The following is a 24,592-nucleotide window of genomic DNA, read 5'->3' on the forward strand; positions in this document are numbered from 1 at the left end:
CTCCAGAGCTTTCCAAGAATGTCATCAGCATCTCTAATATTGAACTTATAATAGCAGGCTATACATTGGTCCCCTGAATTAATTTTTCATATATTCAATCCTGAGTTTCCCCCTTTTCCCACTAATTTATCTATTTGATGTGTAAAATGGATAATAGTGATTGCTCAAAGCTCTTCAGGTATTCATGAACTGTATACATTGTTAAAAATTGACTTATTGACATGTATACCTTATAAAATTATTTCTTATAAAGCACTATTTGGAGAGATAGCCAACCGTCCCACATCAGAATCAACCTGCATCCATGGAACAGTCTGTGCTAACAATATAACTTAAAATGGCAAGCAATCTAAAAATCATTGTATTTATTCATTTCCAAAATACAATGCAAGTGGAAAAATTGCTATGCACATGTGAGCTAAATTTTAGTTCATTTACTTTTATTTTGGTCATGTTGTAACTTTCCTTTCAGTTTCACCATCATTTTTTCCCAGGGTTAAATATTAGGTTTGATTTCAATTCAGACATCAGGGAAACTCATGCTGACTATATTTTCATCATTAATTACAAGAGAAAATCTGAAAAATGTTTTCTTATTGATGTGAAATAAAGAAAAAATTCAAATCAAATTCACTGAATGAGAATATCTTTGACACTATCATCTGCCCAGGTTACTAAGTTGAAAGTCAGAAATCCTTTAGAAAATGCTACATCTTATATTTGGAGAATGTGAAAAATTATAACCTTTAGGTTATATTGTACTTTGAATTATATGTTGCATTGGAAACCTTGTATACAAAATATGATATTCTTTCTCTGTACTCTATTGCAAGTAGCTGCGAATTTGAAAATTGGTAATTAAGTTATCAATACCAAGGATTTAATAGTATGTAATTGTCTGTTCTGTTCAAGTTTGTTCCATGTCCACCATAAATAATTAGCACAGTTATAGTTCTGAATAGTAAAATCACGGCTCGAATTACTCATTCTCGTAGGAAGACATTTCTATCATCCTTAATGCAACCTAAATAATGTAAGCATATTTAAGAAATATTTAGTCTCCAGAATCTTTCATGATGACTCATTGGTAATTTTACAATGAGGTGAAAGAAGAAAAGGCAATCTGACCATTATCTCCAGCCACAGTTCCCAAACACCTGGATGAGTCACCAGCAAAAAAAAAATCACTGAGTATTAGGGATATGAATATATTTTGCATGGTTAGAGAACAAGCCATCAAGATAAGAAAATGCTGCAATATAAAAGTTTTCTCCTTAAATGGGAACATTTTTATTTCCCTCTAATTGTAGGCTGACTTTTGATTAACAATATTATTCAAAATTATATTTATAAGATATTTTATACAAAATGTATGAAGGATTGGATTATAGGATAAAAGTGTGTGAAGTAATGTACCAGAAAATTTACCCATGCAAACAGGAAAACACAGTGTGCAAAATTAAAGATATTGTACATATTTATTTTTTATAAGAAGGAAATAATTAAATGAATTTAAACCATCTGTGCAAGCCAAAGATGTGTTCTGATCACAAAAAGAGAAAATAAAGTGTAGGAAACTCGACCCTGACTCTATCAAGTAGTAGATAAAATGTGGACTCGTAGTGGGAAGACACAGATTACTCATTCATTACTAAACTAACAAAATGAAATATAAATATTAATGGGGCATTCATGAATTGCAATTCCTTTTGTTTGTAAAAGGCCTAGGCCAATATTTGGTGGTATTTGCTTTGAATCAGTCCTTAAGGGTGGTAGAGCAAGACACAAACTCACAAAACTCATTTCTGAGAGGTTTCTTCTGCACTGCTTTACCCAGTTCTCTTTCTAACCTCTATCTCTGCCTCTTTCCCACTCACTATATTGACGCCTTGACTTCCATTTGTTTCTGTTTATTTTAAGGGGTAAAGGGTGGTGGTGATACCCTCTTCATGTTAAGCAAGCATTCAGTCTATCAATGGCTTCACAGTTCCAGCCCTTTTTTCTATAGTTTAGTTACTTTTCAGATGAGCTTTCATACTTTTTGCACCTCTGTCTTCTTACCTTCACCTACAGTGTAGCTGCAACTACACTAGCGTAGCACCAGATCCAACCTGTTCCTTGAAATAAGATCTTATTAATTGTTATTGTTTCTTTTTTGCCCCAGTTTCAATCAGTTCTCCATTCTTCCCTTCATGTATGTTCAATCTTTGGAATCCTTTGTCCTGACCTTGCATTACTTGAAAAATTTCTATTCCTTTTCAATTCTGTCAAACTGAATCCATATATTCTTACTATTGATGCAATGTAGGAATACTCAAAACTGAAATGGTTGGTTGTGGGCTTCTTTCACATGATCGGATCTACCTGTCAACCCTGAAGATAACATCAAAGAATTCCCTAGATCTAAATTGTTCTTGCCCAAACGATCAAATGTCAGGTACAGCATGCTTAGGTCCATGATCTTAAATTAAAAAAAAAATCCACATGGCTTTCTTGCTGATCTGGATATTATTCCAGATCATGTGATAATGAATCAAATGAAAGAATGCATGGATATAATTTAACAAAGGTCATAAATAATAATAAATAGTTTGGATCTGCATTATCAGCATGTATTTAATGTGTTGTCTCAGTGTGTAACTATAGGAAAGCAATGAAATCTTTTTGTGGTGGGGTCTAATGGAGTACCTGACACCATTGGAAGATAACCCTGAAGGGGATAGGGTCTCTGTGTTGAGTTCTGGCCATGAGCTGAATGGTATTTTACTTCATGCGTCCCCAGTACCCCGGACCCCATGATGTGCTGCTGCTTGTCAGATGTCCAAAAGTATAGGGGTCCACAGACCATAGACTGAGAGAGTTCCAAAAGTAAAGCAAAGTACCCTTTTTCTCTTTATCAGCTTACTTATCTCAAGTATTCATTAGAATAACAGAAAACTGACAGATTCTCATACTGGCTATGCTTCCACATTGTTTCCAGGACAGTGTTCCTACTACATAGAAATGATGGAAGCTTTTCTAATTCTGTCTATCCTAACGGCTAGTACAGGTATCTCAGTATTTACTTGCTGATTTATTTATACTTGAAATGACAGATCAAACATTACAGTTTGTTATAATTATTAGGCACTCCATTTTTTTCTTTTTTTCTCAGGATTTTAAGATTTCTATGCTATTAAAGACCCATACCTATGCTATATATAAAGGACAATTTGAAGTGGATTGTGAAGGCAAGTGCGTAATACTCTAGACAGGAATTAGTAACTCTTCTTATTCTGAGCACAAGAAAGCAAAACTGCCTGCCTTCATCGCTGGGAATATTGCACTATTGAAATCCACCCAGGTGCTGTTTCAAGAACAAGGGTGAGGAGCTCTGCAATGATTATTTCCTGTCTTATATAAGATTTCTGATACTTTGAAGATATTTTCTAGTGAATCACATCTAGATATTAGAAACAAATGTACATTAAGTTATGTAGACTTAACTAAACTTAACCTTAGTTTGAGTTAAGTAGATTTCTGAGAAAATTCTAGCTAGAGATGTTAGAGTATCTGTTACTAATTAAATAAATGAGCTTGCTGGAGAATTAGAATAATTTGTGGAATTTTAGAAATTATAAAGAGAATCACAGAAAATCATATGGGTGTACTTTGTGATGTTTCCATCTATGTTGGTTCAGTTCAATGTTTTGAGTGAACTTATTTTCTGTGAGGTTCTTTGTGGGCCACATACAGGGCCAGTACGAGTATGGTACATGTTGTATACCAGATGAATGATTTGTCACAACCCTCATGAAATTATTCACATCATTAGAAAGACAAGAGGTATATGACTGGGCTTGGAAAGAAGCAAAAATGCTTAAATAGAAGAAAATCTGCAGAAATACAGGGAAGAGAAACCACAGGAAATCTTTGAATAATAAGAAACAAATCAGCATGAGAGTATTATGCTCTTCAGCAGGAAAATTATAGTCAGGAAAAACAGAAGAATGTTGACCTGTGTCCATTGATGCAGTTAGTATGGAATAATATCTAAGGCGCAGATGGAGTCTGATGAATACAGATTATGTTCATAATCAAGCATGCAGAAATGTCTGCATGTGTATGAGAGAAACACATATATACACACACACATACTATGATTACATTAAATTAATCACAATAGTCATAACTACATTAGGAATCCACCTAGGAAGGATATAAAAGAAGATATAAGGCATCAGAAAACATGAATCAGATGAATAGTAGCACTCTGTTAGACACAGGAAGTGAAAGGATAATTATAGTGCTCTGACCAGTGCATTGTGTGCAGGTGAGATATCACAGCGACCCATATCTATATCTCTATGTGGATGTAGATATATAATTACTATACATTAATAAAAATTGTAAAGGTATCAAAGAAAAAAAGCTGTAAGAAAAATTAAAGGGAGATAAGAATAAAGTTTGAATCTGAAAATCATTTATACAAACTAAGCACATGTAGGAAGTTCTGTGTGCTCATACACATCATGGACCTATCACCTTATACTTACATTGGTAAATACACTAAAGAGTTATTATTTATAATATTTATATATAATTTAATTTATTTATTTATATTTATAATTATATTTGTAAAGTCAAAAGTAAAGTTTATTTCAATCCATTCACTGAAATCAGCAAAATACTGTGTGTCTGAAAATTTAAAAAGCAAATGACTAATTATATATTAGAGAGATTAACTCGGAATCACATATTGCAAGAGCTATAATTTCTTGAACTAATTTTAGAAATGTTCCCTATAGTTGTATCTAAAGAACTAGCTATGGAAAATAGCAAGATCAGAACATGTGCATATAATCAAATGACAACTAGGATAATGTGAATATTTTATAAATGCTGCATAGGGAAGACTCTTAAAATAGACTACTTTAGAACACATATGAACTTACCATGGAGCAAAAGTCTTGAAAGACAGTAGGTACACATGAACCTAAAGCCTGAAAACTTTAGATCCACAGAAATTCATAAGATTATCCACAAAGAATTTTTTTCTCTAGCGCCCAACAATGAAAATTCAAATTTCAGTTACATAAAAATCAATATAAAGGACAGTCTTTACCTCCTATTTGAAGATCTTTCTGGTATGTACCAAATTATTCAAATATTCATTCTAAGTTTATACTATCTACACCTTGATATCACTACTGGATCTGTTATCCAGGAGTTACAAGGAAGAAGGAATCCCCGAACCACTGGATACACTAGGCTCCTATGATTGACTCACTCACATGGGTGTGGCTCCTTTCACTTGGGTTCTGATGAGAGAAACTCATGTCACTGATCAAACTGCTATATCCATATATTACACGGTATCATCCCATATAGTCAGTTTACTTTCTATTATATATATTTTAAAGAAAAAGTATTTCTGACACTCACAGAATTTATAACAATTCAATAACCTTAAATTACATCTCATAAACAACTCAGAATGCTACCATAAAACTTCCTTTTATGTTCATTTTCCTGGAAAGCATAAAGATAGCTTTTAACAATTTAGTGAGTCTTTGCAAATAAATTATTTATCCATAAAACACTAGTCCATCTAGGCATTTCTGTAACATGGAGTCCACTCTTTCCCAAACTATGCTCAGTTAATCATTTAAAAGTATTTCCTTAATTATGAACTAGATGTCTCCAATAAGTATCTTATGCTTACTAGGAGATTGTATCCTTAACAAGAATACCAACGTCTTTTATCTTTCCCGGTTGTGTTTTCCTTCTCGTCCTTTGTCCAGGGACCACCATGACTTTTATGTGAATAGAAATTGGCTATGTCTCATTGATCCTTCTGCACTAAGCTGTCCCACTCTGCTGATTTCCACCCTAGGATCAAAATTACTAACATTTAAAGACCGTATCCAGGCTGAGTGCAACTAGAGGCAAATAATAATCATTTGGGTAAGAATTTATTAAAAGTGCAATACCAGTGTTTTCAAAAAAAGAGAGGTTAATAAATAATTCAACCGTATAAAAATAGTATCCATTTTAGGTTGATATAAAGATTACTATTTGGAATAAAATGTATGATTTATCAGTTATTATCCACTATATCTAAATTCAGGTCATAGGAGATTATTGATAAATTTTCCTTTCTATTTCCTGAGTTAGGGGCATGACCTTTGACAACTGTGTATCTAATGCCTGCAAGTTTTTTTTTTTTCATTTCTATCACTTCTAAACTAACAGTTCTCCATTTGTTCTTTGACCAGTTTGCATATAGCATAGTATATAAATTTGGTCAATAACACTTAATAAACATAACTAAAACATGAAGCAATCAATATATTGAAGTGAGATCACAAATTTGTCCTTGGATAGTGGAATTTTCTTAATTTCATTGGAATGTAATACATTGTATGAGTGCTCCTGCACACACACAGACACACACACACACACACACACACACACACACACACATACTATCTTCTTTTTTGAATAAATGATGAACTATAAATAGTACTAAGCAAGAGATGTCATTCAAGTAAGTTCTCAAGTGTTAGCACAGTGTTAGAATGTTAGAATTGTTAGAAATTTTAGGAAGGTCTTATCAGTCAGTAACCTACCTCCAATCCAACCAGACCCACCAAAACCAGTGTCTGCTCTAGGATACCCTGATCTTTATAGCTTTTCAGCGTGTGCAGACTCCCAGCTGAGTGCTGATGGTTCACACCTGTCGTTCTAATTTACTCAATAGGCTGAGATCTGAAGATATTAGTTCAAAGCCACAAAAAGTGCCTGCAGTGGAGCTGTGGTTCAACTGGTCAGGCAGCAGTCTTAAGGAAAAAACAATTAAGGGCTGTGAAGGTGGCTCAGTGGTAGAGTGCTTGCCTTGCATGCATGAGGCCCTGGGTTCGATTCCTCAGCACCACGTAAGCAAAAAGAAAAAAGCTGGAAGTGGCGCTGTGGCTCAAGTGGTAGAGCACTAGCCTTGAGCTGAAGAGCTGAGGGACAGTGCCCAAGCCCAGAGTTCAGGCCCCACGACCAGAAAGAAAAGAAAAAGCAAACACTGTCCAGGCCCTGAGTCTAAGCTTCAGGATGGCAATGTACTCTGTCTCTGTCTGTCTGTCTGTTTCTCTGTCTGTCTCTGTCTCTCTGTCTGTCTGTCTCTGTCTGTATGTCAATCTGTCTCTCTCACTCTGTCTCTCTCTCTGTCTCTGTCTCTGTCTCTCTCTCTCTCTCACACACACACACACACCAGAATGGACGGACAACAATGCCTGTTCTTCCAAAGTAAAAGGAATGTATCAAACAAAATCCTAGACATTGAGATTTCTTTTGAATAAACAGCAGCTTCTCAGCAAAAAAAGAGGCATTTTTCATCTCTAGAACTCTGAGAAGCTGAATTTGTACTAATATTCATTTTAAAGTTTAAGCATCACCTGGAGTTATTTTATAAAAATAAAATTTCAGAAAAAATGTCTATTTCTATAGAGAAATCTAACTTCAGTTCTCATTAAACAAACAAGCACACAAGCAAAAGTCCTGGAATTGTTTTACTAATTAATGAAGTCATTTGTAACAACGTTAGCATATTGTTATACCTTGGGATAAAAAGACAAATGTTAAAATATACTGTTAGTTTTGAGGTATTTTATATGTATAAATATTACTTCTGTGTTTACCTTTTGATCTACACCTCATTCTTGAAGTACTAATTAAATTCAGGGACTAGTCTTATCTTATTTTCTATGTATAAGTTCAAATAAAACCTGGAAATGCCAAATTATCCAAAAGTAATATGAAATATCATTTTATTTCAATATTGAACTGATAAAAGGATTCTTACATGTTGAATGATTTAAAAGTACTAGCACGACTGTAACAAATTATCCTTAAGATATTTCTTCAACTCCAAGGCAAAAAATACGTGCATTGATAGTGGTGTGCTCCTTAGAGCTATTTCATTTGCATCTATTTTTAAGATTTATAGACATTTCACTATCAAAAACAACAAAGTGGATACAATTCTGCTTTCAATAATACAAATATACATGAAAACTAGATATCTAGTAAGAAAACATGACTTGCCATCCACTTCTGAAGATAAGACAAATCCACATGGCTTTTGCCTGATATAATGACTAGAAAGCAAAGTTATGGCTCATCATCATTTTTTAATGCATATGAATCCTACCAGGCACAGCATAACACTCCAATATAAAAAGACTTCCAGATGGACACAGTTCATAAAATGTCCATTTGGAAGAAAATAAAACCACCCTCCTTCAACAGATAGGTGATTAAATATTCCTTTATTCTACAGGTGTAGAATCATACATATATAAAATAAAGCTTCTCCTTAATGTATCATTTCATTAAAAAAAAGCAATGCTTTATGGAATACAACACTTCAAACGAAGACAACACAATATGGCATATCATATCGTGCTGATGTTTCCAAGTTGTCATGGTTACTTGCTTGTCAAATCATATACCTAACTCACACACCGTGACTGTCAGCAACAGAACTGCACAGAACAACTCTGGAAGTCAACGCTCACCTGAGAAGGCCAAAATAAAAATGTCAAAAATGATGGCATATATACAGATCTTGGCTGAAGTTTGATACACCACTGTTTGCCAGAACCCAGAAATTTTCAGATCTGATGGAAAATGAAACTTTGAGTAGAATATGATCTCACTAGGAAATGAAATCCATCATTCTGTCTCTTGGAGGATAACCAACAATGATTCTTGTTGCATTAGATCAGCTTCTAACTCTTATTTAGGCTCCAAAAAAAAAAAAAAATAAGACAAACTCCTCAAATAGGAGAAAAAGGATTGAGTAGCTACTTTCTTTTTAAAAATACATTTTTAATTGTAAAAATACTGTACAGAGGGGTTACAGTTACAAGAGCAAGGTAATGACTACATTTCCTATCAAGCATTGTTACCTCCTTTGTTTTTCCACTACCATCCCTTCCCTCCCACCTCCACAACTACACTCCCTCCCCTCCCCCACCTCAATGCCTAAACTGTAAAGGAGGTTACTCAAAAGTTCCACATAGAGCTCCTCTATGACATAGCAATCCCACTTTTGGGCATTTACCCAAATGATCACAAACAAAACCATACTAAAGCTACCAGCACAACTATGTTTATTGCAGCATTATTTCCCATAGCTAAGATATGGAACCAACACAGATGCCCCTCAGTAGATGAATGGATCAAGAAAATTTGGTATATATATATACCATATATATATATATTCATATATATACCATATATATTCATATATATGTATATATGAATTCTATGCCTCCATCCGAAAGAATGACATCACCCCATTTGTTAAGAAATGGAAAGACTTGGAAAAATTATATTAAGTGAAGTAAGCCAGGCCCAAAGAAACATAGGTCCTATGGTTTATCTTATTTGCAACAAGTATATATGTCTGGGACAAGCAGAAAAGATCAAAAGCTATGTACATATGAACAGATAAGATGATGTTAAGTGAAATGAACCCCAAGATAGGGACACAAGTGTTTTTTCTTTCTTGCTATTGTTCCTTTTGTATTATAATGTGCATATTATAATGTACCATGTGATTTTTTTTGTTTCTTTGTATGTCCCGCCCCCATGGTATAACCCCTGTTTTCACCATATTTGATGTAGGTGCCTTGAATCTTGTATATACACTTCTCTAGCTTGGAGAAAGGAAGGGAAACAAACAAAATGCTTAAATAGGGATACAAGTTGACCCATTGCAACAATGAGATTTACAAGACACTGTGTTTAAAAATGAGCAGCTACTTTCTTACTTGTGTGATTTTCGATAAAGATTTGTTTAGATTATAAAGATATTATGATAAATTTAAATAATATATAAAAGTTATAAACATGGGCTCCCATTTTAATAGGGGAGATTGTATCATTTAAAAATAAAAATATTATGTACTCATTACCTGACTCATGGAACTGTAACCCCTCAATACACCACCTTTATAATATTTTTAAAAAATCTTTCATAAATGTAGATATTATATAGCAAGTAGGCATAAACCTCTACTAAGATCTTCCAGACAAATGTGTCTATCTTTGAAAGCAAAGTTTTATAAATTTGAGCAAAGTACATTTTCAAAGATTCACAATTCTTTTCTATGAAGCAAATTATAACAACAATAATTTAGCTTTGCTCAGCTCGTGATATCTTTGTTCATAACAATTTTGTATCCTATGAGCCTGAAGAGCTGCACATGACTTTTTAATATTGTCATGAAACTCTAGTAAATATATATAATAAGCATTTGAATAAATTGATGTGGCATATATTTAGTCAACATTCTACTAATTAAAAAATTTACCACAATATCAAGTTTCAGAAGATTATCAGTTAGAAATCTATAAAGGAAAAAAATTGCATTTGACTAAAATGGCAGGAAAGTTTATTTTTTAATGCGTTCTGAATGAACTTATGTACAAATGAATAGAGTACTTTAGATAAAAATAAAGTATCCTGTATCAAAGTAATTCCTGGGAAATCTCTATCCAAAAATGTTAGAAGCAAAATAGAATCAGGTTGCTGAATAAGAGAGTAATTTAATCTTACAACACACTTGTAAAACCTACATTTTAATTGAAATTTTATAAAGTTGAAAACGTGGTCAGAGTGGTATGAGTCAAATGGTAAAATACTTGCCTAGCTGTTCCTCAGAACCATACAAAATAGGAAAAGTAATAGAGAGCAATTTCCAAAGGGTTATAAGATATTATTCCAGGATAAATACTTCTACAGGATAAAATCTGTTGAGATATATTATGAAGTGAATAACCTTCCATATATTTGTGTATGTAATGCATGAAAGTTTAGATGTGTATTGAGCATGTCCTACACAAAGAAAAATAAGAAAACATCAGGAGAATGAGCATCTTAATTCCTGTTTTTTTCTTGTATCCATTTTTATGTCCCTTGATTACTACTAGATCCTCTTATAAAGTCAAATCAAGTTTATCCAACAATCCAATGTTTATGATTCTTTTCACATCTGAAGGTTCTTAAGACAAGAGAATTCTCTTTACTGGAGTCCCCATGCCAAAATATTAAATGTGTTATTGTTTTGTGAGGTGTTCCTTTGTTTGCCTGTTTTGGGCAGAAATCTTTCTGGAAAGTTTATAAATACAGTGAAAAATGAAAGTATTTCAACAGACTTGTTTTAGAATAGCATGTACAAGAATGATACCTTTAAATTCTAACACAAGAAATTGGAATTAAGATAATTATAAAAATCTTCTTTCAAATGTATTCCAACAATCTTCTCAAACAAATAGGCAAGGTTAGAGGCAAATACATGCTCCACAAATAACTTATTCTTTGTATATGTTTGGAAAAAAAATCTTTGCTTTCTGAACATGAGGGAGTTATTTGGATAGTCACACTTACACATGGAGTACATTAGCCCTCACACTTTTGAAGAGTTAATACTGTGGCCGGAGCAGTCCCAGCAGCCCACACATGATTCCTGTTAGATCTCTACCATGTAATGTATTTACAAGCAGAAAGCAGATTGGTAGGATGGAATCATTTAAAATTGAACTTGACACATATTTGCTGTATCTTCTTTTGTAGTTCTTACCTAGGTGTTTTTGTTTTTTGTTTTTTTTGTTTTTTTTTTTTTTTTTTTTTTTTGCGGGGGTTAGGGCTGAAGGCATACTTGATTAGTAAAGTGTAAAATCCTGGGTTCAATCCCCAGTAATGCTCGGAAAATAAAATAACAAATGAATAATAATAGCAAAGCAATTATTTGTCCAGTAAGTAATAGTTCTTTCACCTACAACTTCCCTACCTCCTTTTCTGAAGAAAGCTGAATTAACAAATGTAATTATCTGTCACAGTTTTAAAGTTGTGCAGTGTTTTCATGTACCCAGAGGGACTGTATTTAGAACATATTTAAATTCATCATATTGGTTCAGTGTTTGAAAACATCAAAAATCTCCTATAACTTGTACATTAAACTTTAAAGTAATTTGATTGAATACTAGAGTAAAAAAGTGTATTTACTCTAAGATTCTAGTAAATACTAGTCATTTTAATGTTCTCTAGTAAAATGTTAAATTATTTGATTTTCAACTACATTGACATCTTACATTTAAATTCTTAAAACAGAATGTACTAATATACATGTAGAGTTGCAGAAAAAGAAAACAGTGGTACTACCTACAAATCTGTAAAGATTAAAACATTTTTTGCAGGGTTGGTAAACTTCAAATTTGAATTTGTAAGTATCACACATTGAGATATTAGTATAGAAATAAGTAACAAAATGTCCACCACATTCTTTGGTTCCAACTCCTTGAAGATTATAGACTAAGAAGTAGCAATATAACAATAACCATATATATAGATCGATAACATAGTTATTACATACATATCTGAAACAATTTAATTGTTGTGACATCCCAAATTACAAAGACAATTTTATGTTGAATTCAGTAGAGAACTTACCAGGAGGAAGACAACGTTAACAAAGTTTAGAAATAGTTCAAGAACAAGGCCAGCAAATAACAATTAATTTAGACACCTAACACTAACTGAAGTTGGTATATATTCTGCTTACAATTTTTTTCAGGTTTACTGCATGAGTGAATCACATCTGATTTGAGAAAGAATGCAGCAGTGGGATTCTTTATTTGTAAACTGTATGTCAGGTTTAACACACATGCCTTTAAAGGCAAAAGAGCTATTTGTCTTTTAATCATTGCTTTATTGGTAAAATTATATTCTGGGAGAAGACAGCAGAAACATTCTTTCTTTTACATCAGGCCAGACCTGATCAAATCTCTTTGTTTTAGGAAACTGTTATGAATGATGAGTTCTTGTTATTGCCATGTCACTAATCTGTACTGAAAAAGTATTGTCAGTATATCCAAAGGTTTAGATGCAATTGCAACTGAGTTGCAATTGGTTTCCAAAGAAAAAAATGTTTAAGCCTCTGGTTATTGATGAATTTTGTTTTCCATATGAATTCATTGCTAGATTTGGACTTGATATGCAGAAAAACAAACAGTCACACTCAGAGTATGGCTTTCCACTTAGCAACATCATTTAGAAGGCACCATTTTTCAAGTGAACACTTTGTACATTACACTCATTAGAGGAAAAGTGCCCTGGAGTCGTCAGCAGGTACAGCTATTAGCTAATCAACAAACACATTGCCAAGTAAATCCCTCAGTGCCTGACTCATCAGTCATCATTTATCAGCTTTATGGTAGCAAAAGGGCTCACTGAAATCTGATAACTATAATTAACTTTACAAAATGCTCTACTGGTAATAATACAGAAAAATAAAAAAAGTAAAAAATTCTAATAATAAGGTCAAGGTAGCTCATTTAAGCAATGAAGTTTTATTTGCTGACCTATGATTATCCCTTTTTATTCTTATTATAACATTCACTAAGAAGGAAAATTTATCAGAGTGATTCAGGATGTCAAATTCATACCTAAATTCACAGTTCTTACCAAGTTTAATCAATGAAACTTCTGAGCAAGAAAACTATTCAAATAATTCTAGTCATATATGTTGCTTTTAGATCTTTTCTTTGAATTTTCAATTCTTCAATTAGTATGATGGTGATCTATTGATCCACGAAGAAACCTTGTCATTATAAATTGACCAAGCAAATGCAGACTGTGGTAGCTCTGAATTATGTTTTAATAGATCACTTATTTACACCATATCCTACTTCCACACCTACCTACAAGCTTCCAGGACACTCTCAAAGGGATTGAATGATAAGTAAATGAAAGATTATGTGTTTCACTAATCTTTTAACTAGGTGTCTATTTTCCCCATGTGTACGCTATTTGATTGCATCTGAAAATAACAAAGAAAATCCTTTTTGTTTCTCTTTCTTTTTTACCATATGAACTTTCCATAAATATTAAGAATTGAATATAATATATGGACTAATAATTCATAATACTTATCTAATGTATGACATTCCCAGTTGCTTTCAATTCTAAGTTCATATTACCATAACTCGTTTTGCAAGGTATTATGGTAGTTATTATTAATACTTCTTTTCCTTGAAAATGAAACATATCCATGTATAGAAGCTAACAAAAACATAAATTTTCTCTTGTAAAATTATATAGATAGGAGCAAACTCCAGGCACCAATTAAAATGATTGTCTAAGATTCAGGAAGACACTGTGCAGTTCTCTTACGGGGCAAATGAGGTGAACATCTTTGTGCTTCCTTCTTCTCCATTTTCTTTACTTATTCCTACGAGGGAGAATTCAGATAATTAGACTGCCTGCATCCGAAGTAAATGCGGCAGCAGAATGTCTCCATCACCATGGTTACACCTGGTGGCTTCCTCCTGCTTGTTCTCAGGGTGGAGTCCCTCATTTCTAGCTAATATTAGTTAAAAATACGTTCCACTGTTTTCTTCAAGTAGGCTTGTATGGGTTAAACACTTTATGTTAAACTACAATTTACTATTTCTGTTTCCACCCAATTTTACATAACATCTAGATATTCAAAATTCTCTAATTAGAGAGACCATCTTAGTATGTTGATGTGCAGTCTAGAAATAAATGAGCATAAACAAAACAAAAGTTAATAAAATGACCAATTAATTCAATAGAACAATTTAATGGAAACAACCCTTCATTGAACATTTGTACTGAGACTTTTTAAATGATTGTTTTATCTGAGTGGAAAAATAATGGATTGGGGCATTATTACATTTAGGGAAGTTTTCATCACTGTTCTAAAGAGAAAAGGCAGTCCAAAGACAGTAGAATTCCTGTTCCAATGGCTTATTGGTTTAAGGACTAAGACAATAATTTTCTTCAGTGTCATCTCAGTCTTCCTAATGGTAAAGAAGAAAATGTCACTGACCAGCCCAAACTGCTGACTTTACACCAAGAGACAGCTAGCTAAATTTTATTTAAAAAACATTTTGAGAACTATAAATTCATGTGTAACTATTATGTATCAATCTGGAGACAGCATATTTGTTTCTAGTAGCACAGATTTTGATGAAAGAGTGGACCCCAACTTTCTCTCATAGTATGCAGCTCTGTGAACTTGGACAAAATTTGTTCTTTTAAAAGTATGACTGGGAATAACTATAATATATATCATTAAAGCTTCTGCCACAAACTCATGAATTACTATTTTAGATCAGTTTAGATCAGTGTGTGTAGGTCAATTTATGTTACATTTTCAATATAATGTGCCTATGTTTGTCAATTAAAAATATTCTAGGTATCAGTATGATATGTTTCCTTATTCCTACCTCAGAGAGCAACGTAAGCAGAAAGATAGTGAAGATAATAAACCCACAAAAAGAAGTTAAAATACAGATACTGCACCATCAATGAAGACTAATTCCTGCTTGATGTGGTGCCATATGATTTTAATTTTAGCACTTAGTAGTCTGAGAAAAGAGAATTTCAAGTTGGAGCAAAGCTTGGGCTAAATTTAAAAGAAACTAAATAAACAACTTTTTTTTAAAGGCAAAACCACGGAAGACTAATATGTTATTGCTATCATCAAAATAACTAGACCTTGGGCTTGAACTCAGGATCTGGGCATTGTCCCTGAGCTTTTGTGTGCAAGCCTAACACTCTACTACTTGAGCCACAGCTCTACTTCTGGCTTTTGGGTGGCTAATTGGAGATAAGAGTCTCTTGCCTGGGTTCATTTTGCTCTATGATCCTCAGATCTCAGCTTGCTGAGTAGTTAAGATTACAGGCATAGGCCATTGGCATTTAGCAAGTAGTACTAATATATAATATATACATTTATAATTATAATTATATATTGTATATTACATAATTATAATGATGTAATTATATATGATAAACATATTTTATATATTTATTATGTATGATGTCATATATGTAATATAATTATTAATAATTTAAAATTATATATAAAATATAATATTAAGCATCTGACACAGGTGAAATATCCTACATCTAAATTGCTGAGACCACAGATGATTCAGATCGGAAATTTTTGCATTATGAAATAATTGCATATTCAAGTATTCAGGGGAAATAACCCAGGTTCAATGTCAAAATTTATTTCTGCTTCTTATGTATCTTACATATCTATGCTATAGTTAATTCTAGAGAGTATTTTGTTGATTTTATTAATAAAAACTTTTCATTGTGGCCAGGTACCCATGGCTCATGCCTGTAACCCTAGCTACTCAGGAGGTCAAGATTTGAGTATCGTGGTTAAGAGCCAGCCCAGTCAGGAAAGTCCTTGAGACTCTTATCTCCAATTAACCATCAAAAAACTGGAAGTGGTGCTGTGGCTCAAGTGGTAGAGCTCTTGCCTTGAGCTGAAGGGCTGAGGAGCAACAAGTAAGTCATTAATCTATTTTCCGCATTTCATCTTTTCTTTTAATGTCACCATAATCTTTGAATAGAATTTATTTCCCCCCCCCCCAAAAAAAAGAATTTATTTTCCCATTTTATTATTAGAAGAGAAAATTCAGCCAGTAAATGAAAGACATAAGACAGATTTTTACATATCTGGATTTTTTGTAAATTATTTATGAAGTTGAATGAACTAAACAATAATTTATATTGCTTTTATAGCCTATGACGTTACATGAGTTTGTTTTGCTGTCTATTGGGCTAGGCTGGCAGACACTCAAGGAAGAGCTTCAGCAAATCATAATAACCCAAACTGAAGTGGTGCTATAATAAGACAGGAAAGTGGCAGTTAATGATTCATGGTTCAGATGCGATCAACGCTGTCATTTCAGATATCACTGTCTGCATTACAAAGAAAGCTGGGCAATCTGTTGAGACGTACTGTTTTGATCAAATGTTCTGAACCATGAATAAAGACTATATTACAAAGGAAAATATTTAGTGGAGGTGGAACAATGAGCAAACTGAAGTTTTGAGCAAATGAAAATGATTCCAACTTATTATTACTTCTTTTAATTTAGCAAGAAACAGTACACAATTTGCTAGTTCTGGAGAAAGGTTAAAGGTGATTACAAAAAGGCCAGTGTGGAGAAGTTTTTCACATCATTGAGGAAAGATGAAAGAAGGATAGATAAGGTGGTATGGGCACTGGAATTCTTATGAACGTTTCCTAGAAATATCAAGCAAGAAAGATGAAGCCGAATGACACTGTTTAAAAAGTTAAGAAGTTTCACACACATGGCTAGTTAAATTATTCACAGATATCTCATTGGCATTGTGTGTGTGTGTGTGTGTGTGTGTGTGTCTGTCTGTCTGTCTGTGCACTCGTGCATAAACCTGTGAACACCAGTCTTTAGGCTTGAACTTGGAGACTTCTCACTTCACTTTCACAATGATGAGCTACATGTTCTCAATATTGAGCTATATCCTCTGGCTGCACACATCTGTACTACTCAAGGTCATATTAGGATAGCCCATTTCTACTCTGCTCTTGCTAGAGAAGCCTAACTACACTCAGTGTCGTTACAGTGCTGTGTTGATGAGGCTAAGGCCTTGCTTTTCATTTGGGAAACACTGAAGAGCCATCCAAGCTCAGAGCTTCCAGTGAGTTGGCTGAGGAATGTCTGATTCAGCTGCATCTATTCCTTGATGAAGTTTCTGGTGGTTCATCCCTATAATTCTATCTACTCAGGAGGCTGAGATCTGGATTGCAGCCCAAACAGGAAAGTCCTTAAGAATATATCTCCCACCAACCAGCAAATGTGATAGACTGAAGGGATGGCTTAATGGTAGAGCTCCAGCTATGTACAAGCAAGTCAAGTGAGAATAAGGCTTTAGGGCAAGCCCCAGTACAGACTAAAAAAGAAGGTCCCCAAAGCACAATTCTATACCTTCTCCACATAAGAATCTTCCTTTCAAAGCCAGATGCCAGTGGATCATGCCTTTAATCCTAGCTATTCAGGAAGTTGAGTTGGAGGATCATATAGCCAGCGCTGGCAGAAAAGTCCCTGTGAGATTCTTATCTCCAATTAACCACTAAAAATCTAGCTGTGGAGCTGTGGCTCAAAATGGTGAGTACTAGCCTTGAGAAAAATTGGTCAAGGACAGTGCACAGGCCTCCAGTTCAACCCTCACAACCGACAAAAAAAAAATCTTTCTTTTAGATATGGGGTAATCATGATGTGGGAGAAGTTTCCTCAATACTGCAGCATTCAGCTATTGAACTCAGAAGTCAGAAGAAACCAATATCAAGATTAGCTCCTAACTTCCTTACAAGTTTTACACACACACACACACACACACACATACACATGTATACACACATACGGGGGAGTACACATATATTTAAATAAATTTATATTTAAATATATTTAAGTAAATTTAAATATATATGTACTTATATATATAAATGTTTAATATGTAGTATTCAATAATTGCCAATTATGCTTAGATTAATGCTATTTTATCTGTATCTTCCAGTTCCCATGTTCTAAAACCAAATCTACCTAGTAGACAATGGCTTTTCCAGAAAGATAGCTTTTATCATGTATCAGCAAGAACCCAGGACAGATTCAACAGTAGAATTTTTCCAGAGAAATTATATAAATCTCTGACATTATTTTCTGGGCTGAAAAGTTAATAGTAATCAACAAATTGAACAACTGTTGTAACTGACTTTTATTCCTCTTTCTATATGTTTGTTATAATTCACTAAAGTACCAATTCTATAGGATTGTGAATTTTTCCAGGCAATGAGAGACTTTTAAAAAGAAAGAGATAGTTGGACATTGGTGACTGACACTTGTAATACTAGATCACAATTTGAAGCTAGTCTGGGGAAGGAAAGTCTGTTAGATTCATCTCCAATTAACTGTCAAAACAAACAAACAAAAAAACAGAAGTGGAGTTGTGGCTTAAATGGTAGCATGTTAGCCTGAGAACAAAAAATCTTAAGGACAGTGCCTAAGCCCTGAGTTCAATCTTCAGAATTGGCCTTCCTCTTCCCTACCTGACCACCCCGCCCCCCACCAAAAAAAAAGGTAAAAGATAGTTTAAGAACTGAAAGGTTATATTACTGAAAAGAAAAAAGATAAAGAAGGAAACAAAGGTGAAAATGAGAGTATACAATTCCATGATATTTATATCCTAAAAAATGATATGTATATACATGTGTATAATACAATGCTAAAGAATAATCAAGTTTTAAGTGGCTTATGAGTAGTCAAATCTTCTTGCTTTTATCTAAATGTCTTTGATTATAGTTTCCTTGCTGCCAAGATGTTGATGAAAGTTGAAGTGAAGGCAAGTGGTTTTTAATTTCTGCTTTGGCTGCTTTAAGTCAAATATTCCTTACTCAGCTCTAGAGCTCAGGAAACAGATATGTAAGAAAGCATTAGCAGCTACAGTAATGCCACAATTACAGAAGGCCTGCTTACAACAGCTGTTTGTAAAGAAATCGTTACTCTGCACTCAGGTTCATCGTGGCAGAAAAATGTATTTGACAAAATAAATGCCTCTGAACCCAAAATTTCACACATTACATTAAGTATATTTTCAGAACAAAAATTATTTCACTAAATTAATAAAATTTGAGGAAACATTAACTCAAGTGAATGTAGATTTTATAATCCCAATTTGTATTTTTTTTGGGGGGGGTCCAGTTGTGGGGCCTGAACTCTGGGCCTGGGCACTGTCCCTCAGCTCTTCAGCTCAAGGCTAGCGCTCTACCACTTGAGCCACAGCGCCACTTCCGGCTTTTTTTCTTTTTGCTTATGTGGTGCTGAGGAATCGAACCCAGGGCCTCAGGCATGCAAGGCAAGCGCTCTACCACTGAGCCAACTTCCCAGCCCCCCAATTTGTATTCTTATATTCTCAAGATATGATGTTTAGAACTTTCATATTTAGAATCTATGAATACACTATTACTTACACATAGAATCATTTTATGTATTTCACTATACCATATTGGCTAGAAACCATATATAATTCTAATCTTCCAAAGTATAAACTATTTTACACATATTTGAGGTTAAAATAACCTAAAAACAATATATTTTTATTAAATATGAAAATCGGAGGGTACCATTAAAGCAAACAAATAGATTTAATTGTCAAAATATATGAAAATCCAGAAGAATTCCTTGGGGGAGTTTTTCTTACATGTGTTTATGTATTTTTTTTTTTTTTTGGTCGGTCGTGGGGCTTGAACTCTGGGCCTGGGCGTTGTCCCTCAGCTCTTTAGCTCAAGGCGAGCACTCTACCACTTGAGCTACAGCACCACTTCCGGTTTTGTGATGGTTTATTGGAGATAGGAGTCTCACGGTCTCTCCTGCCTGGGCTGGCTTTGAACCGCGATCCTCAGATCTCAGCCTCCTGAGTAGCTAGGATTACAGGCGTGAGCCACCAGCGCCCGGCGTGTTTATGTATTTTAACTGAATTATGAGGTATGAAGTAGAATATCCTCAGCAATCCTTAGAAGTGAATGCAGTAGTTTTCCTATGGCAACTTGATCTTATACATATTTGCTTATATTGTTAGAATTTTCAAATGAATTTTATAAAGATTGTTATAAAGATGAAAGAAATAATATGGTTTTTGCTTAACTGTAATTTTTTAAGTTGTATGCATTTAAAAGGCCTTTTTGCCAAAAATGCCAAAGCAATTGTTTGGTAAAAGTCAGCTTTCTTAGGTAAAATACCAAAATAGTAACAATTCCTAGAAGACTTTGGTGAATCCATGTATCTTTTTATTAGGTCTTAGTTTTATGTGCTATTTTTAATAGACATGGAAATTTCTTCCATTTAATTTTACTAAAAATGTGCAAATTTAGCTTCCTTAATAGCCAGAGGGGGAAAAAGTTCTCTGGATATGTGCCGAGGCTCACAGAGATAACAGAAGTTGGATGTGCAGAGTCAGAATGTAGATATGACAGCAGTTAAACAAATTGAAATTGTTCCCATACTGTTTTGCTCTTCACACGAAATTTTTCTAGAGCTTCAAAATGGCAGGTTATAAGCCACAGAACAGCAGTTACTTCTTTTATGATACTGTACAAAACTCCCAGGAGGCATATATTAATTGTGCCCCTATCTGTTCAATTTATTAAAAATAACTTCTTTCTTGACTTCACTGTATGTGGGACTGAATTCAAAGGCAAGAACCAATTTCAAATCCATTGGAAATATAAGGCCACATGGTAGATTATGTCACTGGAGAACAATTGTGGCTGCTTAATCAAAAGCTGAGACTCTGACATATGCTTATAGACGATTACAGTTTTTTCTTTAGCTCATGATTCCAAATTTTATCTTATATTCTCCCGAACAACTCCTCATTTTGCTACAAGAACAAGTAAAATGGAATTTTTTTTTCCCACTGTAGGGATGCTTCATTCAAAATGTCAGAGCTGGTACAAAGATTGTTTTAAACTGAAGATCGTTAAGATTCAACACTGAAACAAAAAGTTTTAGGTGAGAACAAGAAGCAACTTCTGGAAAATAAGATTTTCATAACATTATTCCCAGTGGCAAAGTTAAGAATGGGCCTCTTGTAAGCCTGTCTAAAGTTAAAGATGGACGATTACTTATACCTGCATAAGCAAAGATCGCAAACCTGGTGCATGGTTTAGCTTAAATGCTGCTTTGTCCTTAAAGAAACCCAGGGTTTCTTCTCATCGAGTGTTTTCTCCATTTAACAAATTAGAGATAAAAGCCTTTGGTCATATTTACATGCAAAAATCTAGATAATGCTTGTATTGGCTTCTATATTAAAATAAAGATTTTTACCTCTTGAGAATCTATTTTTGTCAGCTTAATTTGTAGACTTATGAGTATAAAACACAATAGGATAAACAGAAAGCTTTTCCTCCTTGACATTAGCAATCATGACATCTAGATCACATTTCAAGTACCATCTATAAGAATATTTATTTTAAAAATAGCATGGTTAAAAGCAACAGCTGTTGAGAGGCTTCATTTGGTGGTATTCTGTAAAGCTGAAAAATTCAAATTATTAAGACTATGAGAGAAAGCATGCCTTTTATAAAATGAAGACTTATCCGTCTTTAGATTATTTAGACACAGAAAATTTACTAACAGTGAGCCTGTATCTGTTGGTGATATTGATTATATATTTTCCATGTAAATAAATAGTAATCAAATTTGAGTTGGGTTCCTCAAGTCTTTTCTGCACCGTAAATCAAATTTAAAGCTAAAACAATGTAAGATATTAAAACACTAACTTGTTAAAATATTATTAGCAGTATTTTGGGGTTATGTTAATTAGAAATATATAATCACATTTTTTCTAAGTATTGAATACATTTACTATAGTCTAGCAAATTAGTTTGATTTTCTTTTTCCTTACATATGTGTTTACAGTCACACATATATGTTTATATATGTATATTCATTCACAAATCTTAATATGGATATTGACTCTACTTGTTGTGTCTTTGATTTTAATATATGAATAATCAAAATATTTGAAAATTAACCTAGCAGGATGAGCAATTTATCAAAATTAATGTTTATCAAATGTTAATGTTTGTATAGTCAAGGCTGGAAAACTGATGAGCTGAAATTATTGAGATTGATAGCTTGCATGAATTTATTGAAAAGAGAAGAAACCCACTAATAAAGCCTCTATATTCCAATCCCAGATTGTTTTAAGCCTCTTCAACACTATAATTCTTCTGTTTTTCCAGCATTTGTTTTTACGCATGTGTTATGTGGTGTCTGTGTGTGTGTGTGTGTGTGTGTGTGTTAGTCATGAGATCTGAACTCAGGGCCTAGGCACTGTCCCTGAGCTTTTGTGCTCAAAGCAGATGTTATACCACTTAACACACAGCTTAATTTCTGGCTTTTTAACTGGTAAGTTAGAGATGAGTCTTTCCTGCCTAAGCTGACTTCCCAACCCCAATCGTCAGGTCTTAGTGTCTTAAGTAGCTGAGATTACAGGTGGGGGCCACAGAGCCAAGCATCCCTTTACTTTTCTGTGCTTTTTCAGAGGTACAAGGAGGAGCCAGATGTATCAGAAGGTGGAATGTATTTTGTCTGGGCACTAGATCAGCACTGTGAGGTCTATAAAAGAGGAGACCATAGGAATTTAAAGGAAAACAATGAAAACATATATCTACTCTTGCCACATTTTATGGACAGGAAACTTAGAAAACTTACAACATAAGAAAGATGATGTCTTTTGTGCACTGTTGGACAATGAAGATACAATTTGTAAACAGATAACCAATGTACTATTACCTTACTGGATCTTAAAATCAATTGAAGAATGGAAATGAATGCATCAAAGGGAAAAGATCAGTCAGAAGTAAGGTATACAATAATATATTAACTAAGATGACCATGGTCATTAAATTCAAACTTTGATTTCAATGACAATACTTCATATTTTAGCATAATTATATTAGGGAAAACAGCTATTAAGAACTATATGCTCGTTTACTAATTTATAAATCACATTTCAGTTAATGTTATGAAAAAACATGTAAGGTCAGCCAACTTTATAGAAATGAACATGAAAGATAAGAAAATGTCATAAGGAGACATAGGTTGGTGGCTTATGCCTGTGATCTTGGTACTCAGGAGGCTGAGAGCTGAGGATCAATTCTGAGCAGTAAAGTACAAGAAATTTTTTAATCTCCAATTAACCACTAAAAAGCCAGAAGTAGAAATATGGGTAAAGTGGTAGAGCACTAGCCTCAAACAAAAAAAGTCAAGGACAGCACTTAGGCCCTGAGTTCCAGCTCCGGGACCAGCTAACACACACCAAAAAGCCATATGGAAAAATTTCGTTGTTAAGTTTCATTAATACAAATAGTTTAAAACTAAGTGGTATAGAGATGTTCATTTTGATCCATTAATGTTTAAAAATTTATATTCTTTGAATTTAAGATTTTTGAACCTATATTGACTCCATTCCTAAATATATTACTGAAGCATGTATAAGTACCCTCTAGACATCTTTTATGAACTGCATTATTTATTTACTTGCTACTTCCTTTTGGCAGCAATAGAGATTGAACTCAGGATTTTATGGTTGCTAAGCAAGTACTTTATCATTTGACCTAAGCCTCCAACCTTTTAATCTGGTTGGCATCTGACCATGTTCTTTCTGACTTCACCCTCTTAATAGTTAAGATTACAGATATGTATTCCTATCCCTGTGATTCTTCTCAGTTTTAGATAGATGTTGAAAATTATAATATGTTTCATCATCCTGATTTGTTATAAGCACCAGTTAAACTCAACAGATTTAGTTTTGAAGGAGACAGAGCATCAGAATAATGTCTTAGAGGTTTGGGATTTAGCTCAGTGGAAAAGCACGAAATTAAAATTAATCAAAATTAAAAAAAAAAAGTTTACAGAAAAACCTTAAACATCCATACAAAAACGCCACTATGGAAATTCTGTGGATACGGAAAGTGTCAACATTTCAACCACAGTTTTTAAAAGATAAATTTAACAGGCTATACAACACAGACATTATTTTTTTTTAACTTCAAGAGATTAAAATTCAATAGTGCGTTCTTCTTATAATACAAAATATGTAAGTGAAAGGTAAGTTAAAAGAAGATAAAGGGAAGAAGGGGAGGAAGGAAACAAGGTAATATAGAAAAAGTTGGAGGAGAAC

The sequence above is a fragment of the Dipodomys spectabilis genome, unplaced genomic scaffold, assembly GCF_019054845.1.
Source record: "Dipodomys spectabilis isolate Male_0828 unplaced genomic scaffold, ASM1905484v1 ptg000009l, whole genome shotgun sequence".
Lineage (NCBI taxonomy): Eukaryota > Metazoa > Chordata > Mammalia > Rodentia > Heteromyidae > Dipodomys > Dipodomys spectabilis.